General features: G+C 41.9%; 36 pseudogenes; all 36 read left to right on the top strand.

Moving 5' to 3' along the window:
* The first annotated feature begins 3856 nt into the window (after positions 1 to 3856).
* LOC134584488 (5S ribosomal RNA) lies at positions 3857 to 3975 on the top strand (annotated as a pseudogene).
* A 134-nt stretch (positions 3976 to 4109) lies between these two features.
* On the top strand, positions 4110 to 4228 carry LOC134584245 (5S ribosomal RNA; annotated as a pseudogene).
* A 6373-nt stretch (positions 4229 to 10601) lies between these two features.
* Positions 10602 to 10720, top strand: LOC134584335 (5S ribosomal RNA; annotated as a pseudogene).
* A 1122-nt stretch (positions 10721 to 11842) lies between these two features.
* LOC134584468 (5S ribosomal RNA) lies at positions 11843 to 11961 on the top strand (annotated as a pseudogene).
* A 134-nt stretch (positions 11962 to 12095) lies between these two features.
* LOC134583866 (5S ribosomal RNA) lies at positions 12096 to 12214 on the top strand (annotated as a pseudogene).
* A 377-nt stretch (positions 12215 to 12591) lies between these two features.
* On the top strand, positions 12592 to 12710 carry LOC134583749 (5S ribosomal RNA; annotated as a pseudogene).
* A 641-nt stretch (positions 12711 to 13351) lies between these two features.
* On the top strand, positions 13352 to 13470 carry LOC134583736 (5S ribosomal RNA; annotated as a pseudogene).
* Positions 13471 to 13856: 386 nt separating this feature from the next.
* On the top strand, positions 13857 to 13975 carry LOC134583939 (5S ribosomal RNA; annotated as a pseudogene).
* A 2051-nt stretch (positions 13976 to 16026) lies between these two features.
* Positions 16027 to 16145, top strand: LOC134584632 (5S ribosomal RNA; annotated as a pseudogene).
* A 134-nt stretch (positions 16146 to 16279) lies between these two features.
* Positions 16280 to 16398, top strand: LOC134584425 (5S ribosomal RNA; annotated as a pseudogene).
* Positions 16399 to 17028: 630 nt separating this feature from the next.
* LOC134583636 (5S ribosomal RNA) lies at positions 17029 to 17147 on the top strand (annotated as a pseudogene).
* Positions 17148 to 17281: 134 nt separating this feature from the next.
* On the top strand, positions 17282 to 17400 carry LOC134584254 (5S ribosomal RNA; annotated as a pseudogene).
* Positions 17401 to 17533: 133 nt separating this feature from the next.
* LOC134584407 (5S ribosomal RNA) lies at positions 17534 to 17652 on the top strand (annotated as a pseudogene).
* A 134-nt stretch (positions 17653 to 17786) lies between these two features.
* LOC134584651 (5S ribosomal RNA) lies at positions 17787 to 17905 on the top strand (annotated as a pseudogene).
* Positions 17906 to 18545: 640 nt separating this feature from the next.
* LOC134584253 (5S ribosomal RNA) lies at positions 18546 to 18664 on the top strand (annotated as a pseudogene).
* Positions 18665 to 18797: 133 nt separating this feature from the next.
* LOC134584242 (5S ribosomal RNA) lies at positions 18798 to 18916 on the top strand (annotated as a pseudogene).
* An 886-nt stretch (positions 18917 to 19802) lies between these two features.
* Positions 19803 to 19921, top strand: LOC134584294 (5S ribosomal RNA; annotated as a pseudogene).
* Positions 19922 to 20308: 387 nt separating this feature from the next.
* Positions 20309 to 20427, top strand: LOC134584490 (5S ribosomal RNA; annotated as a pseudogene).
* A 387-nt stretch (positions 20428 to 20814) lies between these two features.
* On the top strand, positions 20815 to 20933 carry LOC134584436 (5S ribosomal RNA; annotated as a pseudogene).
* A 386-nt stretch (positions 20934 to 21319) lies between these two features.
* LOC134584589 (5S ribosomal RNA) lies at positions 21320 to 21438 on the top strand (annotated as a pseudogene).
* A 133-nt stretch (positions 21439 to 21571) lies between these two features.
* On the top strand, positions 21572 to 21690 carry LOC134584533 (5S ribosomal RNA; annotated as a pseudogene).
* Positions 21691 to 21824: 134 nt separating this feature from the next.
* Positions 21825 to 21943, top strand: LOC134584567 (5S ribosomal RNA; annotated as a pseudogene).
* Positions 21944 to 22076: 133 nt separating this feature from the next.
* LOC134584552 (5S ribosomal RNA) lies at positions 22077 to 22195 on the top strand (annotated as a pseudogene).
* A 387-nt stretch (positions 22196 to 22582) lies between these two features.
* Positions 22583 to 22701, top strand: LOC134584403 (5S ribosomal RNA; annotated as a pseudogene).
* A 133-nt stretch (positions 22702 to 22834) lies between these two features.
* LOC134584282 (5S ribosomal RNA) lies at positions 22835 to 22953 on the top strand (annotated as a pseudogene).
* Positions 22954 to 23087: 134 nt separating this feature from the next.
* Positions 23088 to 23206, top strand: LOC134583937 (5S ribosomal RNA; annotated as a pseudogene).
* Positions 23207 to 23340: 134 nt separating this feature from the next.
* Positions 23341 to 23459, top strand: LOC134584532 (5S ribosomal RNA; annotated as a pseudogene).
* Positions 23460 to 23593: 134 nt separating this feature from the next.
* Positions 23594 to 23712, top strand: LOC134584566 (5S ribosomal RNA; annotated as a pseudogene).
* Positions 23713 to 23845: 133 nt separating this feature from the next.
* LOC134584540 (5S ribosomal RNA) lies at positions 23846 to 23964 on the top strand (annotated as a pseudogene).
* A 387-nt stretch (positions 23965 to 24351) lies between these two features.
* Positions 24352 to 24470, top strand: LOC134584402 (5S ribosomal RNA; annotated as a pseudogene).
* A 133-nt stretch (positions 24471 to 24603) lies between these two features.
* LOC134584270 (5S ribosomal RNA) lies at positions 24604 to 24722 on the top strand (annotated as a pseudogene).
* Positions 24723 to 24856: 134 nt separating this feature from the next.
* Positions 24857 to 24975, top strand: LOC134583936 (5S ribosomal RNA; annotated as a pseudogene).
* A 630-nt stretch (positions 24976 to 25605) lies between these two features.
* On the top strand, positions 25606 to 25724 carry LOC134584348 (5S ribosomal RNA; annotated as a pseudogene).
* Positions 25725 to 26343: 619 nt separating this feature from the next.
* Positions 26344 to 26462, top strand: LOC134583650 (5S ribosomal RNA; annotated as a pseudogene).
* A 134-nt stretch (positions 26463 to 26596) lies between these two features.
* LOC134584347 (5S ribosomal RNA) lies at positions 26597 to 26715 on the top strand (annotated as a pseudogene).
* A 133-nt stretch (positions 26716 to 26848) lies between these two features.
* LOC134584033 (5S ribosomal RNA) lies at positions 26849 to 26967 on the top strand (annotated as a pseudogene).
* Positions 26968 to 27568: the final 601 nt, after the last annotated feature.

Genomic DNA, 27568 nt, shown 5'->3' with positions numbered 1-27568 from the left:
GTTTATACCATGCATTCTTCATGTGAGAAGAATATATTATTGATTTACATGGCCTATTCATGGAAAATAAATATTACAGCTATTTATTTGACAATTCTTAAGTAGTGTCCCAATCCATGGCACTTTATAAAGATGAATTTTTATTTTAAGAAAATAAATTGAAAGTATTGAAATTAGGATTGCGTTGTATTACTCAGCCATGTTCCAGTGCTGCCGCTCACCCCATGTTTTCTCAGTTAAGGGTTAATAAGTGTGTAGAGGTTTAGAAATATACCCCTCTCTGTCTTATTCAAGATTTTACCTTTTGGTTATTTGAATTGTTAGTTTAGTAGTCACCTAAGAGGTTTTGCTTTGACATAGCTGGTGAGCTTACACTTAAATGGGCATTGAGCGATACTAAAAAAACTCAAATGATTTAAATTTGCATAGGGATTTGGAATAGTGTGCACATAACTTTTTTCTTTGTTTTTTTTTTACATTTTATGTATAGGGGCTAATGTGTGTTATGGTCAGTGCTGCTGCCCCGGAGTAGTGGAGTTTAAGTGCAGATCCTAATTTTTTAATTTGTATTTGAATTAGAATATATCCAGAAATATAAACATTCATTAATACTTAAAAGTTATTGTATTATTGTACCTAACAAGAGAAGCAACATTTGGATCACCATACAATTTACAAGTAGTATCTACATTTGTATTTTAGTAAAATTCCAGATCTCCTATCACAAATTATGTGATTCAAAAGTATATTGAGATAATTACATAAAAAAAAAAAATAGGTATAATTTTATGTTTAACATCACTAGCAGTTCATTTTGATTTAATTCCAATGCATCTTTGTAGACAGGAGTTATAATGAGTGCATTATTTATCTCCTTTTTAGGCAATAATTGTCAATATTTTATAGAAATGTAATGTGACATTATCTTTATCCATTACCATGCTTGAAAAACATCCAGACTGTTCATGTAATAATAAGTGCAGCCAAAATGTGAGAAATTAATGTGGACAGATATCACAGTGCATTGATACAATTAAGCTTTTGATAATTGTCAGAATAATTTTCAGGTGCTTTTACTGAGTGAAATTAGTGTGTTGTGTTTTAGTTCAGGTACTCAGTTTTGTATAATGAAGTCACTAATGTGGTAGGATGGACAATTAGACATGAGAAGCAGGGTTTTCATCGCAAAGACACAAGAAGAAAATATGTAAGATAATACAACTTAGAGACAAAAAATTAGTGCTCTTCTTTGGGAAAAGACAACAGCAGTTATAGGTAAAATAATATTGACACTTTAAAAAAACATTGTGTTATGGACTATACTGTATGTTAAATTAGATTGATTCAGTCAAAAGGTTACTACTTGCTTATAAATCCCTTTAAATAATGTGATTAGCACAAAGAGATGAAGTAATGATTGTTAAAGAAAATTTGTATTTCAAGAACCAAAGGTTAAACTGGAAGAAGAGTGCTTTTTAGTGATTTCCCGAACAGTTCGCTGGCGAATAGTTCCTGGCGAACATAGCGTGTTACATATGCGATGTTCGGTCCGCCCTGTATTTTTTTTTTGTGGTCTTTCAGACAAATTTAATAATACTAAGTAAAATTACTTAGTATTAGTAAATTGTGCCCCTACTCGCAATACCGCCTCTGGCTGCTCACTGTTAAAAAAAAAAAAAAAGTGTCCCCCCTCCCTGAGCGGGTGGGGGCCCTAAAGTAAAAAAAAGGGGGAGGACTTATAGTCCTCCCCCCTGGCCCCCAACCCTGAGTGGTGGGTGGGGGCCCTAAATACCAATAGGGGGGGACCTATTGTCCTCCCCCCAGCCCCCACCCCTGAGCGGCGGGTGGGGGCCCTAAATTTATTTTATTTATTTATAAAATATTTTACCAGGAAAGATACATTGAGATTTCTCTCGTTTTCAAGTATGTCCTGGGCCCACAAATCATTGCATTGTTACAGTTAGTGTACAATAAAATACAAATACAATATTAATATACAATATATACAAAATTTAACATAGAACAGGTAGGAAATATATAATCAACCATGACAGGTACATTCTGTTTTGAGGTATGTAGAGAGGGATCTCTTAAAGGACTTTAAGCTTAGGGAAGATTTTAATTTGTGCGGGAGGTCGTTCCACAAATGCGGTGCTCTGTAGGAGAAGGAGGATCGGGCTGCTTTCTTTTTATATTGAGGTAGACTAAATAAAGTGTTGGTATTGGATCGGAGGTTGTAGGAAGTGGCAACAGCCGGGGAAAGCATTGCGTTCAAGTAGGGTGGGAGTTTCCCAGAAAAGCTCTTAAACACAAGGCTGGAAAGATGAAGGGTACGTCTGGATTCCAACGACAGCCAGTTTAGTTCTTTTAGCATGTCACAATGGTGGGTCCTGTAATTACACTGTAGCACAAATCGGCAGAACGAGTTATACAATGTGTTGAGTTTATTAATGTGGGATTGCGATGCAGATGCATATGCTACATCTCCATAATCAATGATTGGCATCATCATTTGCTGTACAATCTTTTACTTTACTGAAGGGCTTAGGCAGGATTTGTTTCTGTACAGGGCAACTCGTTTTGGATAAAGTTTACATGCAAGCTTTTCTATGTGCAGGCCAAAAGATAGATTGGGGTCTAACATCATACCCAAGTATTTGAAAGAGTGGACTGCGGTCAGTGTGCCATTTGAATTTGTTTTGATGGATAGGTGGGAATTGTGTAATTTGTGTAATTTAGGTACTGTTCCAAAGATCATTGTGACAGTTTTGTCAGTGTTCAGGAACAGTTTGTTTTTTGCGATCCACTTTTCTACCTCTGTAAACTGGTCTTGGAGCACAGCCTCAAGCTGCGGTAGATCGGAATTGCTCACATAGATTACTGTGTCATCTGCGTACATGTGTACATTTGAGGATTTGCAGACATTAGGCAGATCATTTATAAATAATGAAAATAGTAGGGGGCCGAGAATGGAACCTTGGGGAACACCACACGTGACTGGGAGAGGGAGGGAGTCGCTGTCAGAAATGGACAAATATTGTGAGCGTTCCGATACATACGATCGAAACCAGTTTAGCGAATGATCACCAATACCTGAGTTTTTGAGTTTGTGCAGTAGAATGTCGTGGTCTACTGTGTCAAAGGCCTTAGCAAAATCAAGGAAAATAGCTCCAGTTAGGTCTCCTTGTTCCATGCCAGTTTGGATGTCATTGCAAACTTTTAAGAGGGCAGTTGTAGTGGAGTGATTCTGGCGAAAGCCCGATTGATCAGTGGTCAGATAGTTTGATTGTTGGTAATACTCACATAGTTGCGTATGGACACATTTTTCTAAGATTTTTGACAATACCGGGAGCAATGATATAGGGCGATAGTTAGAAACCAAAGTAGTGTCACCACTTTTATGGATAGGCACTACTCTTGAAGTTTTCCAAAGTTTTGGTAAGTATCCAGACACCAAGGATTCATTAATTAGAGTTGCGACGGGTTTAGCAATTGCCGGCGCACTGAGCTTCAACAGCATTGCTGGGATTTGGTCAGGTCTGGACTGGTTTTTCATTTTTATATTATTAAGATGTTTTTCAATGAAACCAACAGGTACAGGTCTAAAAATAAACTTGTCTATATTGGGCGTTTGCAAATTTAGTGAGACCTGATCCACATTTGTAGTTTCAGGATGTGTGCCATTTATTAGCTTGGCAATCAGGGCAGTAGAGCATCCGACAAAATATTATTTATTTTTTGCAATATGATGTCATAATCAGATCACTTTTTTCCCTATCCAGAAGTGTCTTGTCTTTTGTCGCAACCAGTGTTTGATATTCTACCAACATCAGTGAAATTGCATTCGATTAGTTTTGCCTATGGCCATACCAGTCTGAAAATGCCTGATCTCATCAGATCTCAGAAGCCATCCCGACTCGGGTCTGGTTAGTACTTGTATGGGAGGCCAACTAGGAACCTCAGGTGCCATAAGCTTTTGTTTATTTCTTTTTTGCATTATGATGTCATAATCAGATTACTTTTTTCCCTATCCAGAAGCGTCTTGTCTTTTGTCGCAACCAGTGTTTAATATTCTACCAACATCAGTGAAATTGCATTTGATTAATTTTGCCTATGGCCATACCAGTCTGAAAATGCCTGATCTTGTCAGATCTCAGAAGCCATCCAGACTCGGGCCTGGTTAGTACTTGTATGGGAGACCAACTAGGAACCTCAGGTGCCATAAGCTTTTGTTTATTTCTTTTTTGCATTATGATGTCATAATCAGATCACTTTTTTTCCCTATCCAGAAGCGTCTTGTCTTTTGTCGCAACCAGTGTTTGATATTCTACCAACATCAGTGAAATTGCATTCAATTAGTTTTGCCTATGGCCATACCAGTCTGAAAATGTCAGATCTCAGAAGCCATCCAGACTCGAGTCTGGTTAGTACTTGTATGGGGGACCAACTGGGAACCTCAGGTGCCATAAACTTTTGTTTATTTCTTTTTTGCATTATGATGTCATAATCAGATCACTTTTTCCCTATCCAGAAGCGTCTTGTCTTTTGTCGCAACCAGTGTTTGGTATTCTACCAACATCAGTGAAATTGCATTCAAATAATTTTGCCTATGGCCATACCAGTCTGAAAATGCCAGATCTCAGAAGCCATCCAGACTCGGGCCTGGTTAGTACTTGCACTCGTCCAGTGGCGTCCCTAGGATTCATTTTTAGGGGGGGGGGGGCACATGGTGGGCCAGGGACAAAAGTAGGGGGGCACATTTAACCCCGCCCTCGTCGTAGTTTGACCCCGCCCCTGCCGCATGTTAAGCCCCGCCCCCGACACAATGTGTTTTTTTGTTTTTTTAATGATCCCTGGTGGAGGATTCATTATTTTCCACCAGGGATTATTAAAAAAACAAACATTTCCCTTGATATAGTGCCATAGTTGCCAACATTTGAGAAATTGGGACATTCAGAGCTCCCTGTACAGTGCTGCTTTCTGTATAATACATGGCTGTGTGTATAATATCCTGGGACAGTCAGTGCTCCCTGTATTGTGTTGCTCTCTGTATAATACATGGCTGTGTGTATAATATCCTGGGACAGTCAGTGCTCCCTGTAAATACAGATCTGTTTTTGTATAATATCCCAAGACAGAGAGCAGCACTATACAGGGAACACTGATTGTCCCAGGATATTATACAGACACAGACCTGTATTATACAGAGAACAGCACTATAGTATTATACAGATAGCTGAGCATATACCTCATGTCCCAATCTCTAGACTACAAGTACCTGTCAACAGCAGCTCCCAGATGCGTGTAACAGGGCTAAAGTGTGCGGCAGCTCACACAGATGATTCAGCGGTAAAGCGCACTCGCTGGCAGAGCCAAACTGGAAAGTAGCCCTGGAAAAAAATGTATGCCATTCCTACAGGTCAATATATATATATATATATATATATATATATATATATATATATATATATATATATATATATATATATATATATTTATATATATATTTATATATATATATATATAGTACAGTGAGCACACAAGCTCACTGACATGCGCAAATAGGCTCACTGACAGACAAAAACTCTCTGACTCGCACACAGGCTTACTACAGACAAACTCACTTGTATAAACACAAGGCTCACTACAAAGATGTTCAGGGACACACACATGCTCAATAAATAGAAGCTCACTGACACACACAAGCAGTACCATCTTAACAGTGTTAAGGGCCCCCGGGCAAAGCAGTGCACTGGGGCCCTTCCTACACAACAACTCACAGGAATAAAAATTTTAATTATTGATAGACTGCTGAGTACATACACACAGTACACAAATACGAACACCGAGAAACTTCTGAATACACACACACAGACGTTGCTGAATGCACACAGACGTTGCTGAATGCACACAGGCTGATTTTTACACTTACACACAGACTGCTGAATCCAACACACACACAGCTGAGTCCATACACACAGACATACACACTGCTGAGTCCATATACACACACAGACTGCTGAGTCCATATACACACAGACAGACACACAGACTGCTGAGTCCATACACACACACAGACACAAAGACATACACACAGACAGACAGACTGCTGAGTCCATACACACACACAGACTGCTGAGCAGGGCTGCCATCAGAAATTTTAGGGCCCCTGACACAGCTCAAGATCTGGGCCTCCAGCGCAAGCCCCGAGCTGCCCACAAGGATGAAGGGTGTGTGTGTGTGTGTGTATAGTGGATGTAGAATGTGTGTCATGGATGCAGTGTGTATAGTGGATGTAGAATGTGTGTAGTGGATGCGGTATGTGTGTCATGGATGCAGTGTGTATAGTGGATGCAGATTGTACGTTTTGTGTAATGTTTGTATGCATGCATTAGATGCAGAGTGTGTGTGTAGTGAATGTAGGTGTGTATAGTGAATGCAGAGTGTGTGTTTTTGTAGTGGATGTAGTGTGCATAGTAAATGTAGTGTGTATAGAGCATGTAGTGTGTTTGTAGTGAGTGCAACGTGTGTAAAGTGAATGCAGTGTGTGTGTGGTGCAAAGTGTGTTTAGTGAATGTAGTGTGTGTGTGTGTAGTGCAGAGTGTGTTTAGTAAATGTAGTGTGTAGTGAGTGCAACGAGTGTATAGTGAATGTAGTGTGTGTGTGTAGTGCAAAGTGTGTTTAGTGAATGTAGTGTGTATGTAGTGCAGAGTGCGTTTAGTGAATGTAGTGTGTGTGTAGTGCAGAGTGTGTTTAGTGAATGTAGTGTGTGTGTAGTGCAGAGTGTGTTTAGTGAATGTAGTGTGTGTGTGTGTGTGTGTGTGTGTAGGGCAGAGTGTGTTTAGTGAATGTAGTGTGTGTGTGTGTAGTGCAGGGTGTGTTTAGTGAATGTAGTGTGTGTGTGTGTGTGTGTAGTGCAGAGTGTGTTTAGTGAATGTAGTGTGTGTAGAGCAGAGTGTGTACTTGTAAGGATGCAGTGTGTGTAAAATAGGGGGGAGGGGAGTACTTTTTTTTATTTATTTGTGTATATTTAAATCCCCCCCCCCTCCCTGGTTCTTACTGTGCCAGGGAGGGGGGAGATCACATTCCCTGGTGGTCCGGTGGCATGGTGGAGCGAGCCAGCCGCGTTACATTGAAGAGGGGGCCCAGCAGCACTCACTGTCTTCCTTTCCAGCTCCTCTCTGACTAACTCTCGCGAGACAGGTCTGCGTGCTGTAACCCATGGCAACGCGCTGGCGGCCGCAGGGCATAGGGACGTTAGACAGAGAGCAGCTGGAAAGGAGGACAGAGTGTGCTGCTGGCCCCCTCTTCAATGTACAGGTAGCAGGGGGCCCTCTGTGCACATATATATAGCAAAAATTATATATAAGTGCACATAAGGAATGTGGGGCTCGGACTGCCAGAGTAGTTCGGGCCCATGCCAACCGTTATGGTTGTTATGCCCTGATGGCGGTCCTGCTGCTGCATCCATACACACACACATAGACTGCTGAGTCCATACACACACAGACTGCTGAGTCCATACACACACAGACTGCTGAGTCCATACACACACAGACTGCTGAGTCCATACACACATAGACACACAGACTGCTGAGTCCATACACACACAGACACACAGACTGCTGAGTCCATACACACACAGACTGCTGAGTCCATACACACACAGACTGCTGAGTCCATACACACACAGGCTGCTGAGTCCATACACACACAGACTGCTGAGTCCATACACACACAGACTGCTGAGTCCATACACACACAGACTGCTGAGTCCATACACACACAGACTGCTGAGTCCATACACACACAGACTGCTGAGTCCATACACACACAGACACAGACTGCTGAGTCCATACACACACACAGAGACACACAGACTGCTGAGTCCATACACACACACACAGACACACAGACTGCTGAGTCCATACACACACACACAGACACACAGACTGCTGAGTCCATACACACACAGACACACAGACTGCTGAGTCCATACACACACAGACACATAGACTGCTGAGTCCATACACACACAGACACACAGACTGCTGAGTCCATACACACACAGACACACAGACTGCTGAGTCCATACACACACACAGACACAGACTGCTGAGTCCATACACACACCGACTGCTGAGTCCATACACACACCGACTGCTGAGTCCATACACACACCGACTGCTGAGTCCATACACACACAGACTGCTGAGTCCATACACACACAGACTGCTGAGTCCATACACACACAGACTGCTGAGTCCATACACACAGACTGCTGAGTCCATACACACACAGACTGCTGAGTCCATACACACACACAGACACAGACAGCTGAGTCCATACACACACAGACTGCTGAGCAGAGGCGGCTCTAGACTTTATGAGGCCTTAGGCGTAACTCAAACATGAGGCCCCACTAAAAAAAAAAAAGTGTCACATATACACATTGATGCACAGTACCTGTGTATGTGCCTGAGAGTGTGTCTGACAGAGAGTATCCTTGTGTGGGAGAATGTATGTCTCTGTGAGCATGTTTGCATTTTTGTCTGAGACTGAAGTGTGTTGTGTGTATGGCGGGTGATGGTGTGAGGGGGGTGATGGTGAGAGGGAGAGCGGGGTGATGGTGAGAGTGAGCGGGGGTGATGTGAGAAGGAAGGGGGTGATGTGAGAAGGAGGGGGGGTGATGTGAGAAGGAGGGGGGGGGTGATGTGAGAAGGAGGGGGTGATGTGAGAAGGAGGGGGGTGATGTGAGAAGGAGGGGGGTGATGTGAGAAGGAGGGGGGGTGATGTGAGAAGGAGGGGGGTGATGTGAGAATGAGGGGGGGTTGATGTGAGAAGGAGGGGGGTTGATGTGAGAGTGAGGGGGGGTTGATGTGAGAGTGAGGGGGGTTGATGTGAGAGTGAGGGGGGTTGATGTGAGAGTGAGGGGGGGTTGATGTGAGAGTGAGGGGGGGTTGATGTGAGAGTGAGGGGGGTTGATGTGAGAGTGAGGGGGGGTTGATGTGAGAGTGAGGGGGGTGATGTGAGAGTGAGGGGGGGTGATGTGAGAGTGAGGGGGTGATGTGAGAGTGAGGGGGGTGATGTGAGAGTGAGGGGGTGATGTGATGTGAGAAGGAGGTGGGTGATGTGAGAAGGAGGGGGTTGATGGTGAGGGTGGTGAGGCTGGTGAGGCTGAGGGTGGTGAGGCTGAGGGGGGTGAGGCTGAGGGGGTGAGGCTGAGGGGGGTGAGGGGTGAGGGGTGAGGCTGAGGGGGGTGAGGGGTGAGGCTGAGGGGGGTGAGGGGTGAGGCTGAGGGGGTGGGGGTGAGGCTGAGGGGGTGGGGGTGAGGCTGAGGGTGGTGAGGAGTGAGGCTGAGGGTGGTGAGGAGTGAGGCTGAGGGGAGTGGGGGGTTGATGCTGAGGATGGTGAGGGGGTGATGCGGGTGGTTGGGGTGGGGGGGTGATGCTGAGGTGGTGATGCTGAGGGTGGTGAGGTGGTGAGGCTGAGGGTGGTGAGGCTGAGGGTGCTGAGGCTTAGGGTGGTGGGGGGTGCTGAAGCTGAGGGTGGTGGGGGGTGCTGAGGCTGGTGGGGTGGTGAGGCTGAGGGTGGTGGGGCTGAGGGTATTGGGGAGGGTGGGGAGGCTGAGGGTGGTAGGGGGTGCTGAGGCTGGTGGGGAGGGTGGTGGGGCTGAGGGAGGGTATTGGGGAGGGTGGGGAGGCTGAGGTTATTGGGGAGGGTGGGGAGGCTGAGGGTGGTGGGGGTGCTGAGGCTGAGGGTGGTGGGGAGGGTGGTGGGGCTGAGGGTATTGGGGAGGGTGGGGAGGCTGAGGGTGGTGGGGGGTGCTGAGGCAGAGGGTGGTGGGAGGGGGGTGGGGCAGGGGCTGAGGGTATTGGGGAGGGTGGGGAGGCTGAGGGTGGTGGGGGTGCTGATGCTGAGGCTGGTGTGGGGTGCTGAGGGTGGTGGGGAGGCTGAGTCCATACATACAGACACACAAACTTCCTCACTAGCACACACACACAAGCACATTAAGCCTACCTGTCCCTGGAGCCTGTTGCTGGGGGTCAGCCATCTTCTATCCTTTCCAGCAGCAGCATGGGCTGCTGCTTAACGGCGGGGGTGGGGCTTGTGTGCGGGAGGTGGGGCTTCGTTTGGGGGCGGAGCCTGTGCCGGGGAGCATGTCAGTGCTCCCTCCGGCCACAGACAGCCCCCTGCACAGTTCCAGCTGCTCTGCCCTGCATTCCCTCGGGCTGTGACAGGCTGTTACAGCCCGAGGGAATATAATTTTAACACATGGCATTTGTGTTAATTGCTGGCATTTGGGGGGGCACAAGGGGGGGCACAGCATAATGTGGGGGGGCCATGGCCCCCTCTGCCCCCCCCCTAGCGATGCCACTGATCTCGTCAGATCTCAGAAGCCATCCACACTCGGGCCTGGTTAGTACTTGTATGGGAGACCAACTAGGAACCTCAGGGCACATAAGATTTTGTTTATTTCTTTTTTGCTTTATGATGTCATAATCAGATCACTTTTTCCTAATCCAGATGTGTCTTGTCTTTTGTCGCAACCAGTGTTTGATATTCTACCAAAATCAGTGAAATTGCATTCAATTAAGTTTGCCTATGGTCATATCAGTCTGAAAATGCCTGATCTCGTCAGATCTCAAAAGCCAACCAGACTTGGGCCTGGTTAGTACTTGTATGGGAGACCAACTAGGAACCTCATGTGCCATAAGCTTTTGTTTATTTCTTTTTTGCATTATGATGTCATAATCAGATCACTTTTTTCCCTATCCAGAAGCGTCTTGTCTTTTGTCGCAACCACTGTTTGATATTCTACCAACATCAGTGAAATTGCATTCATTTAATTTTGCCTATGACCATACCAGTCTGAAAATGCCAGATCTCAGAAGCCATCCAGACTCGGGCCTGGTTACTACTTGTCTGGGAGACCAACTAGGAACCTCAGGTGCTATAAGCTTTTGCTTATTTCTTTTTTGCATTATGTCATGATCAGATCACTTTTTTCCCTATCCAGAAGCGTCTTGTCTTTTGTCGCAACCAGTGTTTGATATTCTACCAACATCAGTGAAATTACATTCAATTAATTTTGCCTACGGCCGTACCAGTCTGAAAATGCCTGATCATGTCAGATCTCAGAAGCCATACAGACGCGTGTCTGGTTACTACTTGTATGGGAGACCAAATAGGAACCTCAGGTGCCGTAAGCGTTTGTTTATTTCTTTTTTTCCATTATGATGTCATAATCAAATCACTTTTTTTCCCTATCCAGAAGTGTCTTGTCTTTTGTCGCAACCAGTGTTTGATATTCTACCAACATCAGTGAAATTGCATTCGATTAATTTTGCCTATGGCCATAACAGTCTGAAAATGTCAGATCTCACAAGCCATCCAGACTCTGGCTTGCTTAGTATTTGTATGGAAGACCAACTAGGAACCTCAGGTGCCATAAGCTTTTGTTTATTTCTTTTTTGCATTATGATGTCATAATCAGATCACTTTTTTCCCTATCCAGAAGCATCTTGTCTTTTGTCGCAACCAGTGTTTGATATTCTACCAACATCAGTGAAATTGCATTCAATGTATTTTGCCTATGGCTATACCAGTCTGAAAATGCCTGATCTCGTCAGTTCTCAGAAGCCATCCAGACTCACGCCTGGCTAGTACTTGTATGGGAGACCAACTAGGAACCTCAGGTGCCATAAGCTTTTGCTTATTTCTTTTTTGCATTATGTCATAATCAGATCACTTTTTTCCCTATCCAGAAGCGTCCTGTCTTTTGTCGCAACCAGTGTTTGATATTCTACCAACATCAGTGAAATTGCATTCGGTTAACTTTGCCTATGACCATACCAGTCTGAAAATGTCTGATCTCGTCAGATCTCAGAAGCCATCCAGACTCGGGCCTGGTTAGTACTTGTATGGGAGATCAACTAGGAACCTCAGGTGTCATAAGCGTTTGTTTATTTCTTTTTTGCATTATGATGTCATAATCAGATCACTTTTTTCCCTATCCAGAAGCGTCTTGTCTTTTGTCACAACCAGTGTTTGATATTCTACCAACATCAGTGAAATTGAATTCAATTAATTTTGCCTATGGCCATACCAGTCTGAAAATGCTTGATCTCGTCAGATCTCAGAAGCCATCCAGACGCGGGCCTTGTTAGTACTTGTATGGGAGACCAACTAGGAACCTCAGGTGTCATAAGTGTTTGTTTATTTCTTTTTTGCATTATGATGTCATAATCAGATCACTTTTTTCCCTATCCAGAAGCGTCTTGTCTTTTGTCGCAACCAGTGTTTGATATTCTACCAACATCAGTGAAATTGCATTCGGTTAACTTTGCCTATGACCATACCAGTCTGAAAATGTCAGATCTCAGAAGCCATCCAGACTCGGGCCTGGTTAGTACTTGTATGGGAGACCAACTAGGAACCTCAGGTGTCATATGCGTTCGTTTATTTCTTTTTTGCATTATGATGTCATAATCAGATCACTTTTTTTCCTATCCAGAAGCGTCTTGTCTTTTGTCGCAACCAGTGTTTGATATTCTACCAACATCAGTGAAATTGAATTCAATTAATTTTGCCTATGGCCATACCAGTCTGAAAATGCTTGATCTCGTCAGATCTCAGAAGCCATCCAGACGCGGGCCTTGTTAGTACTTGTATGGGAGACCAACTAGGAACCTCAGGTGTCATAAGCGTTTGTTTATTTCTTTTTTGCATTATGATGTCATAATCAGATCACTTTTTTCCCTATCCAGAAGCGTCTTGTCTTTTGTCGCAACCAGTGTTTGATATTCTACCAACATCAGTGAAATTGCATTCGGTTAATTTTGCCTATGGCCATACCAGTCTGAAAATGCCTGATCTCGTCAGATCTCAGACGCCATCCACACTCGGGCCTGGTTAGTACTTGTATGGGAGACCAACTAGGAACCTCAGGGCACATAAGATTTAGTTTATTTCTTTTTTGCTTTATGATGTCATAATCAGATCACTTTTTTCCCTATCCAGAAGCGTCTTGTCTTTTGTCGCAACCAGTGTTTGATATTCTACCAACATCAGTGAAATTGCATTCGATTAATTTTGCCTACGGCCGTACCAGTCTGAAAATGCCTGATCATGTCAGATCTCATAAGCCATACAGACGCGTGTCTGGTTACTACTTGTATGGGAGACCAAATAGGAACCTCAGGTGCCGTAAGCTTTTGTTTATTTCTTTTTTGCATTATGATGTCATAATCAAATCACTTTTTTTCCCTATCCAGAAGCGTCCTGTCTTTTGTCGCAACCAGTATTTGATATTCTACCAACATCAGTGAAATTGCTTTCGGTTAACTTTGCCTATGACCATACCAGTCTGAAAATGCCTGTTCTCGTCAGATCTCAGAAGCCATCCAGACTCGGGCCTGGTTATTACTTGTGTGGGAGACCAACTAGGAACCTCAGGTGCCATAAGCTTTTGTTTATTTCTTTTTTGCATTATGATGTCATAATCAGATCACATTTTTCCATATCCAGAAGCGTCTTGTCTTTTGTCGCAACCAGTGTTTGATATTCTACCAACATCAGTGAAATTGCATTCGGTTAATTTTGCCTATGGCCATACCAGTCTGAAAATGCCTGATCTCATCAGATCTCAGACGCCATCCACACTCGGGCCTGGTTAGTACTTGTATGGGAGACCAACTAGGAACCTCAGGGCACATAAGATTTAGTTTATTTCTTTTTTGCTTTATGATGTCATAATCAGATCCCTTTTTCCTAATCCAGAAGTGTCTTGTCTTTTGTCGCAACCAGTGTTTGATATTCTACCAAAATCAGTGACATTGCATTCAAATAAGTTTGCCTATGGCCATATCAGTCTGAAAATGCCTGATCTCATCAGATCTCAGAAGCCAACCAGACTTGGGCCTGTTTAGTACTTGTATGGGAGACCAACTAGGAACCTCAGGTGCCATAAGCTTTTGCTTATTTCTTTTTAGCATTATGATGTCATAATCAGATCTTTTTTTTCCCTATCCAGAAGCGTCTTGTCTTTTATCGCAAACACTGTTTGATATTCTACCAACATCAGTGAAATTGCATTCAATTAATTTTGCCTATGGCCATACCAGTCTGAAAATGCCAGATCTCAGAAGCCATCCAGACTCGGGCATGGTTACTACTTGTCTGGGAGACCAACTAGGAACCTCAGGTTCTATATGCTTTTGCTTATTTCTTTTTTGCATTATGATGTCATAATCAGATCACTTTTTTCCCTATCCAGAAGCGTCTTGTCTTTTGTCGCAACCAGTGTTTGATATTCTACCAACATCAGTGAAATTGCAGTCGATTAATTTTGCCTACGGCCGTACCAGTCTGAAAATGCCTGATCATGTCAGATCTCAGAAGCCATACAGATGCGTGTCTGGTTACTACTTGTATGGGAGACCAAATAGGAACCTCAGGTGCCGTAAGCTTTTGTTTATTTCTTTTTTGCATTATGATGTCATAATCAAATCACATTTTTTCCCTATCCAGAAGTGTCTTGTCTTTTGTCGCAACCAGTGTTTGATATTCTACCAACATCAGTGAAATTGCATTCGATTAATTTTGCCTATGACCATACCAGTTTGAAAATGCCTGCTCTCGTCAGATCTCAGAAGCCATCCAGACTCTGGCTTGCTTAGTATTTGTATGGAAGACCAATTAGGAACTTCAAGTGCCATAAGCTTTTGTTTATTTCTTTTTTGCATTATGATGTCATAATCAGATCACTTTTTTCCCTATCCAGAAGCGTCCTGTCTTTTGTCGCAACCAGTATTTGATATTATTATTATTTATTATTATTGCAATTTATATAGCGCCAACAGATTCCGTAGCGCTTTACAATATTATGAGAAGGGATTTAACTATAAATAGGACAATTACAGATAAACTTACAGGAACAATAGGTTGAAGAGGACCCTGCTCGATCGAGCTTACATTCTATAGGAGGTGGGTGTAAAACACATTAGGACAGGAATTTGCAATCAAATAAGGTGGACTGCCCTTTAGGAGAGGGCAAGAGACAGGTATGTGAGGTAAGGGTTAGTCTTGGAGGCCATATGCTTTCCTAAAGAGATGGGTTTTAAGGCACTTCTTAAATGATGCAAGACTAGGGGAGCGTCTGATGGCGGTAGGCAGGCTATTCCATAGGAAGGGAGCCGCCCGCGAGAAGTCCTGCAAGCGCGAGTTCTACCAAGCGATATTCTACCAACATCAGTGAAATTGCATTCGGTTAACTTTGCCTATGACCATACCAGTCTGAAAATGCCTGATCTTGTCAGATCTCAAAAGCCATCCAGACTCGAGCCTGCTTAGTACTTGTATGGGAGACCAACTAGGAACCTGAGGTGCCATAAGCTTTTGTTTATTTCTTTTTTGCATTATGATGTCATAATCAGATCACTTTTTTCCCTATCCAGAAGCGTCTTGTCTTTTGTCGCAACCAGTGTTTGATATTCTACCAACATCAGTGAAATTGCATCTGATTAATTTTGACTATGGCCATACCAGTCTGAAAATGCCAGATCGCAGAAGCTATCCAGACTCGGGCCTGGTTAGTACATGTATGGGAGACCAACTAGGAACCTCACCTCCCATAAGCTTTTTTTTATTTCTTTTTTGCATTATGATGTCATAATCAGATAATTTCTTCCCTATCCAGAAGTGTCTTGTCTTTTGTCGCAACCAGTGTTTGATATTCTACCAACATCAGTGAAATTGCATTCAATTAATTTTGTCTATGGCCATACCAGTCTGAAAATGCCTGATCTTGTCAGATCTCAGAAGCCATCCAGACTCGGGCCTGGTTAGTACATGTATGGGAGACCAACTAGGAACCACAGGTGCATAAGCTTTTCTTTATTTCTTTTTTTGCATTATGATGTCATAATCAGATCATTTTTTCCCTATCCAGAAGTGTCTTGTCTTTTGTCGCCACCAGTGTTTGATATTCTACCAACATCAGTGAAATTGCATTCAATTAATTTTGCCTATGGCCATACCAGTCTGAAAATGCCTGATCTTGTCAGATCTCAGAAGCCATCCAGACTCGGGACCGGTTAGTACTTGTATGGGAGACCAACTAGGAACCTCAGGTGCCATAAGCTTTTCTTTATTTCTTTTTTGCATTATGATGTGATAATCAGATCACTTTTTTCCCTATCCAGAACAGTCTTGTCTTTTGTCGCAGCCAGTGTTTGATATTCTACCAACATCAGTGAAATTGCATTCATTTAATTTTGCCTATGGCCATACCAGTCTGAAAATGCCTGATGTTGTCAGATCTCAGAAGCCATGCAGACTTGGGCCTGGTTAGTACTTGTATGGGAGACCAACTAGGAACCTCAGGTGCCGTACGCTTTTGTTTATTTCTTTTTTGCATTATGATGTCATAATCAGATCACTTTTTTCCCTATCCAGAAGCGTCTTGTCTTTTGTTGCAACCAGTGTTTGATATTCTACCAACATCAGTGAAATTGCATTCAATTAATTTTGTCTATGGCCATACCAGTCTGAAAATGCCAGATCTCAGAAGCCATCCAGACTCGGGACTGGTTAGTACTTGTATGGGAGACCAACTAGGAACCTCAGATGTAATACTCTTTTGTTTATTTATTTTTTGCATTATGATGTCATAATCAGATCGCTTTTTTCCCTATCCAGAAGCGTCTTGTCTTTTGTCGCAACCAGTGTTTGATATTCTACCAACATCAGTGAATTTGCATTCAACTAATTTTGCCTCTGGCCATACCAGCCTGAAAATGCCTGATCTCGTCAGCTCTCAGAAGCCATCCAGACTCGGGACTGGTTAGTACTTGTATGGGAGACCAACTAGGAACCTCAGATGCAATACTCTTTTGTTTATTTCTTTTTTGCATTATGATGTCATAATCAGATCACTTTTTTCCCTATCCAGAAGCGTCTTGTCTTTTGTCGATATCAGTGTTTGATATTCTACCAACATCAGTGAAATTGCATTCAATTAATTTTCCCTATGGCCATACCAGTCTGAAAATGCTTGATCTCGTCAGATCTCAGAAGCCATCCAGACTCGGGACTGGTTAGTACTTGTATGGGAGACCAACTAGGAACCTCAGGTGCCATAAGCTTTTGTTTATTTCTTTTTTGCATTATGATGTCAAAATCAGATCACTTTTTTCCCTATCCAGAAGCGTCTTGTCTTTTCTCGCAACCAGTATTTGATATTCTACCAACATCAGTGAAATTGCATTCAATTAATTTTTCCTATGGCCATACCAGTCTGAAAATGCCTGATCTCGTCAGAACTCAGAAGCCATGCAGACTCGGGACTGGTTAGTACTTGTATGGGAGACCAACTAGGAACCTCAGGTGCCATAAGCTTTTCTTTATTTCTTTTTGCATTATGATGTCATAATCAGATCACTTTTTTCCCTATCCAGAAGCGTCTTGTCTTTTATCGCAACCAGTGTTTGATATTCTACCAACATCAGTGAAATTGCATTCAATTAATTTTTCCTATGGCCATACCAGTCTGAAAATGCCTGATCTCGTCAGAACTCAGAAGCCATCCAGACTCGGGACTGGTTAGTACTTGTATGGGAGACCAACTAGGAACCTCAGGTGCCATAAGCTTTTCTTTATTTCTTTTTTGCATTATGATGTCATAATCAGATCACTTTTTTCCCTATCCAGAACAGTCTTGTCTTTTGTCGCAGCCAGTGTTTGATATTCTACCAACATCAGTGAAATTGCATTCATTTAATTTTGCCTATGGCCATACCAGTCTGAAAATGCCTGATGTTGTCAGATCTCAGAAGCCATGCAGACTTGGGCCTGGTTAGTACTTGTATGGGAGACCAACTAGGAACCTCAGGTGCCGTACACTTTTGTTTATTTCTTTTTTGCATTATGATGTCATAATCAGATCACTTTTTTCCCTATCCAGAAGCGTCTTGTCTTTTGTTGCAACCAGTGTTTGATATTCTACCAACATCAGTGAAATTGCATTCAATTAATTTTGTCTATGGCCATACCAGTCTGAAAATGCCTGATCTCGTCAGATCTCAGAAACCATCCAGACTCTGGACTGGTTAGTACTTGTATGGGAGACCAACTAGGAACCTCAGATGCAATACTCTTTTGTTTATTTCTTTTTTGCATTATGATGTCATAATCAGATCACTTTTTTCCCTATCCAGAAGCGTCTTGTCTTTTGTCGATATCAGTGTTTGATATTCTACCAACATCAGTGAAATTGCATTCAATTAATTTTCCCTATGGCCATACCAGTCTGAAAATGCTTGATCTCGTCAGATCTCAGAAGCCATCCAGCCTCAGGACTGGTTAGTACTTGTATGGGAGACCAACTAGGAACCTCAGGTGCCATAAGCTTTTGTTTATTTCTTTTTTGCATTATGATGTCAAAATCAGATCACTTTTTTCCCTATCCAGAAGCGTCTTGTCTTTTCTCGCAACCAGTATTTGATATTCTACCAACATCAGTGAAATTGCATTCAATTAATTTTTCCTATGGCCATACCAGTCTGAAAATGCCTGATCTCGTCAGAACTCAGAAGCCATGCAGACTCGGGACTGGTTAGTACTTGTATGGGAGACCAACTAGGAACCTCAGGTGCCATAAGCTTTTCTTTATTTCTTTTTGCATTATGATGTCATAATCAGATCACTTTTTTCCCTATCCAGAAGCGTCTTGTCTTTTATCGCAACCAGTGTTTGATATTCTACCAACATCAGTGAAATTGCATTCAATTAATTTTTCCTATGGCCATACCAGTCTGAAAATGCCTGATCTCGTCAGAACTCAGAAGCCATGCAGACTCGGGACTGGTTAGTACTTGTATGGGAGACCAACTAGGAACCTCAGGTGCCGTAAGCTTTTGTTTATTTCTTTTTTGCATTATGATGTCATAATCAGATCACTTTTTTCCCTATCCAGAAGCGTCTTGTCTTTTGTCGCAACCAGTGTTTGATATTCTACAAACATCAGTGAAATTGCATTCAATTAATTTTGTCTATGGCCATACCAGTCTGAAAATGCATGATCTCGTCAGATCTCAGAAGCCATCCAGAGTCGTGCCTGGTTAGTACTTGTATGGTAGACCAACTAGGAACCTCAGGTGCCATAAGCTTTTGTTTATTTCTTTTTTGCATTATGATGTCATAATCAGATCACTTTTTTCCCTATCCAGAAGCGTCTTGTCTTTTGTCGCAACCAGTGTTTGATATTCTACAAACATCAGTGAAATTGCATTCAATTAATTTTGTCTATGGCCATACCAGTCTGAAAATGCATGATCTCTTCAGATCTCAGAAGCCATCCAGAGTCGTGCCTGGTTAGTACTTGTATGGTAGACCAACTAGGAACCTCAGGTGCCATAAGCTTTTGTTTATTTCTTTTTTGCATTATGATGTCATAATCAGATCACTTTTTTCCCTATCCAGAAGCGTCTTGTCTTTTGTCGCAACCAGTGTTTGATATTCTACCAACATCAGTGAAATTGCATTCAATTAATTTTGCCTATGGCCATACCAGTCTGAAAATGCCTGATGATGTCAGAAGCCATCCAGACTCGGGACTGGTTAGTACTTGTATGGGAGACCAACTAGGAACCTCAGGTGCCATAAGCTTTTTTTTATTTCTTTTTTGCATTATGATGTCATAATCAGATCACTTTTTTCCCTATCCAGAAGCGTCTTGTCTTTTGTCGATATCAGTGTTTGATATTCTACCAACATCAGTGAAATTGCATTCAATGATTTTTTCCTATGGCCATACCAGTCTGAAAATGCCTGATCTCGTCAGAACTCAGAAGCCATGCAGACTTGGGCCTGGTTAGTACTTGTATGGGAGACCAACTAGGAACCTCAGGTGCCGTAAGCTTTTGTTTATTTCTTTTTTGCATTATGATGTCATAATCAGATCACTTTTTTCCTTATCCAGAAGCGTCTTGTCTTTTGTCGCAACCAGTGTTTGATATTCTACCAACATCAGTGAAATTGCATTCAATTAATTTTGCCTATGGCCATACCAGTCTGAAAATGCCTGATCTCATCAGATCTCAGAAGCCATCCAGACTCTTGACTGGTTAGAACTTGTATGGGAGACAAACTATGAACCTCAGATGCAATACTCTTTTGTTTATTTCTTTTTTGCATTATGATGTCATAATCAGATCACTTTTTTCCCTATCCAGAAGCGTCTTGTCTTTTGTCGATATCAGTGTTTGATATTCTACCAACATCAGTGAAATTGCATTCAATTATTTTTGCCTATGGCCATACCAGTCTGAAAATGCTTGATCTCGTCAGATCTCAGAAGCAATTCAGACTCGGGCCTGTTTAGTACTTGTATGGGAGACCAACTAGGAACCTCAGTTGCCATAAGCTTTTGTTTATTTCTTTTTTGCATTATGATGTCATAATCAGATCACTTTTTTCCCTATCCAGAAGTGTCTTGTCGTTTGTCGCAACCAGTGTTTGATATTCTACCAAAATCACGGAAATGGCATTCAATGAATTTTGCCTATGGCCATAGCAGTCTGAAAATGCCTGATCTCGTCAGATCTCAGAAGCCATCCAGACTCGGGACTGGTTAGTACTTGTATGGGAGACCAACTAGGAACCTCAGATGCAATACTCTTTTGTTTATTTCTTTTTTGCATTATGATGTCATAATCAGATCACTTTTTTCCCTATCCAGAAGCGTCTTGTCTTTTGTCGATATCAGTGTTTGATATTCTACCAACATCAGTGAAATTGCATTCAATTAATTTTGCCTATGGCCATACCAGTCTGAAAATGCTTAATCTCGTCAGATCTCAGAAGCCATTCAGACTCGGGCCTGTTTAGTACTTGTATGGGAGACCAACTAGGAACCTCAGGTGCCATAAGCTTTTGTTTATTTCTTTTTTGCATTATGATGTCATAATCAGATCACTTTTTTCCCTATCCAGAAGTGTTTTGTCGTTTGTCGCAACCAGTGTTTGATATTCTACAAACATCAGTGAAATTGCATTCAATTCATTTTGTCTATGGCCATACCAGTCTGAAAATGCCTGATCTCGTCAGATCTCAGCAGTCATCCAGAGTCGTGCCTGGTTAGTACTTGTATGGTAGACCAACTAGGAACATCAGGTGCAATACGCATTTGTTTATTTCTTTTTTGCATTATGATGTCATAATCAGATCACTTTTTCCCTATCCAGAAGCGTCTTGTCTTTTGTCGCAACCAGTGTTTGATATTCTACCAACATCAGTGAAATTGCATTCAATGAATTTTGCCTATGGCCATAGCAGTCTGAAAATGCCTGATCTCGTCAGAACTCAGAAGCCATGCAGACTCGGGACTGGTTAGTACTTGTATGGGAGACCAACTAGGAACCTCAGGTGCCATAAACTTTTCTTTATTTCTTTTTGCATTATGATGTCATAATCAGATCACTTTTTTCCCTATCCAGAAGCGTCTTGTCTTTTGTCGCAACCAGTGTTTGATATTCTACCAACATCAGTGAAATTGCATTCAATTAATTTTGCCTATGGCCATACCAGTCTGAAAATGCCTGATCTTGTCAGATCTCAGAAGCCATCCAGACTTGGGACTGGTTAGTACTTGTATGGGAGACCAACTAGGAACCTCAGGTGCCATAAGCTTTTCTTTATTTCTTTTTTGCATTATGATGTCATAATCAGATCACTTTTTTCCCTATCCAGAAGCGTCTTGTCTTTTGTCGATATCAGTGTTTGATATTCTACCAACATCAGTGAAATTGCATTCAATTAATTTTTCCTATGGCCATACCAGTCTGAAAATGGCTGATCTCGTCAGAACTCAGAAGCCATGCAGACTCGGGGCTGGTTAGTACTTGTATGGGAGACCAGCTAGGAACCTCAGGTGCCATAAGCTTTTCTTTATTTCTTTTTGCATTATGATGTCATAATCAGATCACTTTTTTCCCTATCCAGAAGAGTGTTGTCTTTTGTCGCAACCAGTGTTTGATATTCTACCAACATCAGTGAAATTGCATTCAATTAATTTTGCCTGTGGCCATACCAGTCTGAAAATGCCTGATCTCGTCAGATCTCAGAAGCCATGCAGACTTGGGCCTGGTTAGTACTTGTATGGGACACCAACTAGGAACCTCAGGTGCCGTAAGCTTTTGTTTATTTCTTTTTTGCATTATGATGTCATAATCAGATCACTTTTTTCCCTATCCAGAAGCGTCTTGTCTTTTGTCGCAACCAGTGTTTGATATTCTACCAACATCTGTGAAATTGCATTCAACTAATTTTGCCTCTGGCCATACCAGCCTGAAAATGCCTGATCTCGTCAGATCTCAGAAGCCATCCAGACTCGGGACTGGTTAGTACGTGTATGGGAGACCAACTAGGAACCTCAGATGCTATACTTTTTTGTTTATTTCTTTTTTGCATTATGATGTCATAATCAGATCACTTTTTTCCCTATCCAGAAGCGTCTTGTCTTTTGTCGATATCAGTGTTTGATATTCTACCAACATCAGTGAAATTGCATTCAATTAATTTTTCCTATGGCCATACCAGTCTGAAAATGCTTGATCTCGTCAGATCTCAGAAGCCATCCAGACTCGGGACTGGTTAGTACTTGTATGGGAGACCAACTAGGAACCTCAGGTGCCATAGGCTTTTCTTTATTTCTTTTTTGCATTATGATGTCATAATCAGATCACTTTTTCCCTATCCAGAAGCGTCTTGTCTTTTGTCGCAACCAGTGTTTGATATTCTACCAACACCAGTTAAATTGCATTCAATTAATTTTTCCTATGGCCATACCAGTCTGAAAATGCCTGATCTCGTCAGAACTCAGAAGCCATGCAGACTTGGGCCTGGTTAGTACTTGTATGGGAGACCAACTAGGAACCTCAGGTGCCGTAAGCTTTTGTTTATTTCTTTTTTGCATTATGATGTCATAATCAGATCACTTTTTTCCCTATCCAGAAGTGTCTTGTCGTTTGTCGCAACCAGTGTTTGATATTCTACCAACATCAGTGAAATTGCATTCAATTAATTTTGTCTATGGCCATACCAGTCTGAAAATGCCTGATCTCGTCAAATCTCAGAAGCCATGCAGACTTGGGCCTGGTTAGTACTTGTATGGGAGACCAACTAGGAACCTCAGGTGCCGTAAGCTTTTGTTTATTTCTTTTTTGCATTATGATGTCATAATCAGATCACTTTTTTCCCTATCCAGAAGCGTCTTGTCTTTTGTCGCAACCAGTGTTTGATATTCTACCAACATCAGTGAAATTGCATTCAATTAATTTTGCCTATGGCCATACCAGTCTGAAAATGCCTGATCTTGTCAGATCTCAGAAGCCATCCAGACTTGGGACTGGTTAGTACTTGTATGGGAGACCAACTAGGAACCTCAGGTGCCATAAGCTTTTCTTTATTTCTTTTTTGCATTATGATGTCATAATCAGATCACTTTTTTCCCTATCCAGAAGCGTCTTGTCTTTTGTCGATATCAGTGTTTGATATTCTACCAACATCAGTGAAATTGCATTCAATTAATTTTTCCTATGGCCATACCAGTCTGAAAATGGCTGATCTCGTCAGAACTCAGAAGCCATGCAGACTCGGGGCTGGTTAGTACTTGTATGGGAGACCAGCTAGGAACCTCAGGTGCCATAAGCTTTTCTTTATTTCTTTTTGCATTATGATGTCATAATCAGATCACTTTTTTCCCTATCCAGAAGAGTGTTGTCTTTTGTCGCAACCAGTGTTTGATATTCTACCAACATCAGTGAAATTGCATTCAATTAATTTTGCCTGTGGCCATACCAGTCTGAAAATGCCTGATCTCGTCAGATCTCAGAAGCCATGCAGACTTGGGCCTGGTTAGTACTTGTATGGGACACCAACTAGGAACCTCAGGTGCCGTAAGCTTTTGTTTATTTCTTTTTTGCATTATGATGTCATAATCAGATCACTTTTTTCCCTATCCAGAAGCGTCTTGTCTTTTGTCGCAACCAGTGTTTGATATTCTACCAACATCTGTGAAATTGCATTCAACTAATTTTGCCTCTGGCCATACCAGCCTGAAAATGCCTGATCTCGTCAGATCTCAGAAGCCATCCAGACTCGGGACTGGTTAGTACGTGTATGGGAGACCAACTAGGAACCTCAGATGCTATACTTTTTTGTTTATTTCTTTTTTGCATTATGATGTCATAATCAGATCACTTTTTTCCCTATCCAGAAGCGTCTTGTCTTTTGTCGATATCAGTGTTTGATATTCTACCAACATCAGTGAAATTGCATTCAATTAATTTTTCCTATGGCCATACCAGTCTGAAAATGCTTGATCTCGTCAGATCTCAGAAGCCATCCAGACTCGGGACTGGTTAGTACTTGTATGGGAGACCAACTAGGAACCTCAGGTGCCATAGGCTTTTCTTTATTTCTTTTTTGCATTATGATGTCATAATCAGATCACTTTTTCCCTATCCAGAAGCGTCTTGTCTTTTGTCGCAACCAGTGTTTGATATTCTACCAACACCAGTTAAATTGCATTCAATTAATTTTTCCTATGGCCATACCAGTCTGAAAATGCCTGATCTCGTCAGAACTCAGAAGCCATGCAGACTTGGGCCTGGTTAGTACTTGTATGGGAGACCAACTAGGAACCTCAGGTGCCGTAAGCTTTTGTTTATTTCTTTTTTGCATTATGATGTCATAATCAGATCACTTTTTTCCCTATCCAGAAGTGTCTTGTCGTTTGTCGCAACCAGTGTTTGATATTCTACCAACATCAGTGAAATTGCATTCAATTAATTTTGTCTATGGCCATACCAGTCTGAAAATGCCTGATCTCGTCAAATCTCAGAAGCCATGCAGACTTGGGCCTGGTTAGTACTTGTATGGGAGACCAACTAGGAACCTCAGGTGCCGTAAGCTTTTGTTTATTTCTTTTTTGCATTATGATGTCATAATCAGATCACTTTTTTCCCTATCCAGAAGCGTCTTGTCTTTTGTCGCAACCAGTGTTTGATATTCTACCAACATCAGTGAAATTGCATTCAATTAATTTTGCCTATGGCCATACCAGTCTGAAAATGTCAGATCTCAGAAGCCATCCAGACTCGGGACTGGTTAGTACTTGTATGGGAGACCAACTAGGAACCTCAGATGCAATACTATTTTGTTTATTTCTTTTTTGCATTATAATGTCATAATCAGATCACTTTTTTCCCTATCCAGAAGCGTCTTGTCTTTTGTCGATATCAGTGTTTGATATTCTACCAACATCAGTGAAATTGCATTCAATTAATTTTGTCTATGGCCATACGAGTCTGAAAATGCTTGATCTCGTCAGATCTCAGAAGCCATCCAGGGTCGGGCCTGGTTAGTACTTGTATGGTAGACCAACTAGGAACCTCAGGTGCCATAAGCTTTTGTTTATTTCTTTTTTGCATTATGATGTCATAATCAGATCACTTTTTTCCCTATCCAGAAGCGTCTTGTCTTTTGTCGCAACCAGTGTTTGATATTCTACCAACATCCGTGAAATTGCATTCAATTAATTTTGCCTATGGCCATACCAGTCTGAAAATGCCTGATCTCGTCAGATCTCAGAAGCCATCCAGACTCGGGACTGGTTAGTACTTGTATGGGAGACCAACTAGGAACCTCAGGTGCCATAAGCTTTTCTTTATTTCTTTTTTGCATTATGATGTCATAATCAGATCACTTCTTCCCTATCCAGAAGCGTCTTGTCTTTTGTCGCAACCAGTGTTTGATATTCTACCAACATCAGTTAAATTGCATTCAATTAATTTTTCCTATGGCCATACCAGTCTGAAAATGTCAGATCTCAGAAGCCATCCAGACTCGGGACTGGTTAGTACTTGTATGGGAGACCAACTAGGAACCTCAGATGCAATACTCTTTTGTTTATTTCTTTTTTGCATTATAATGTCATAAAAAGATCACTTTTTTCCCTATCCAGAAGCGTCTTGTCTTTTGTCGATATCAGTGTTTGATATTCTACCAACATCAGTTAAATTGCATTCAATTAATTTTTCCTATGGCCATACCAGTCTGAAAATGTCAGATCTCAGAAGCCATCCAGACTCGGGACTGGTTAGTACTTGTATGGGAGACCAACTAGGAACCTCAGATGCAATACTCTTTTGTTTATTTCTTTTTTGCATTATAATGTCATAATCAGATCACTTTTTTCCCTATCCAGAAGCGTCTTGTCTTTTGTCGATATCAGTGTTTGATATTCTACCAACATCAGTGAAATTGCATTCAATTAATTTTGCCTATGGCCATACCAGTCTGAAAATGCTTGATCTCGTCAGATCTCAGAAGCCATCCAGGGTCGGGCCTGGTTAGTACTTGTATGGTAGACCAACTAGGAACCTCAGGTGCCGTAAGCTTTTGTTTATTTCTTTTTTGCATTATGATGTCATAATCAGATCACTTTTTTCCCTATCCAGAAGCGTCTTGTCTTTTGTCGCAACCAGTGTTTGATATTCTACCAACATCAGTGAAATTGCATTCAATTAATTTTGCCTATGGCCATACCAGTCTGAAAATGCCTGATCTCGTCAGATCTCAGAAGCCATCCAGACTCGGGACTGGTTAGTACTTGTATGGGAGACCAACTAGGAACCTCAGGTGCCATAAGCTTTTCTTTATTTCTTTTTTGCATTATGATGTCATAATCAGATCACTTTTTCCCTATCCAGAAGCGTCTTGTCTTTTGTCGCAACCAGTGTTTGATATTCTACCAACATCAGTGAAATTGCATTCAATTAATTTTTCCTATGGCCATACCAGTCTGAAAATGCCTGATCTCGTCAGAACTCAGAAGCCATGCAGACTTGGGCCTGGTTAGTACTTGTATGGGAGACCAACTAGGAAACTCAGGTGCCGTAAGCTTTTGTTTATTTCTTTTTTGCATTATGATGTCATAATCAGATCACTTTTTTCCCTATCCAGAAGTGTCTTGTCGTTTGTCGCAACCAGTGTTTGATATTCTACCAACATCAGTGAAATTGCATTCAATTAATTTTGTCTATGGCCATACCAGTCTGAAAATGCCTGATCTCGTCAAATCTCAGAAGCCATGCAGACTTGGGCCTGGTTAGCAGGGCCGGATTAACATAGGGGCTGATGGAGCTGCAGCTCCAGGCCCAGGCCCATGGAATAGGCCCATTGGTTTTAAAAAAAAAAAAAAAAAAATTTTTTTTTTTTACATTTTTTTTTTTTTTACACACTACTCTTAGGGTTGCCAGGTATTTCTCATGTATTTCTTAGGGTTGCCAGGTATTTCTCAGAAGTATTTCTCAGGTATTTGAGGCTGCCTAGCCGGTGCCGGTATTGCAGTAATACCGGCAATACAAATGTCTGTCTCAGTATAAACATAGTTTATTCTGCAATACCAGCGCCGGCCAGTAGGGGTCGCTGTTTGTGTGGAGAGAGGCAGTGATAAGAAGTTACGGCATCTCCCTCACTACATCTCTCTACTCACTGATCCGCG

This window comes from Pelobates fuscus, chromosome 13 (assembly GCF_036172605.1).
Source record: "Pelobates fuscus isolate aPelFus1 chromosome 13, aPelFus1.pri, whole genome shotgun sequence".
In the NCBI taxonomy this organism is placed as follows: Eukaryota; Metazoa; Chordata; class Amphibia; order Anura; family Pelobatidae; genus Pelobates; species Pelobates fuscus.
Note: the sequence above shows the minus strand (reverse complement) of the source record. Positions and strands in the feature narration are given on the sequence as shown.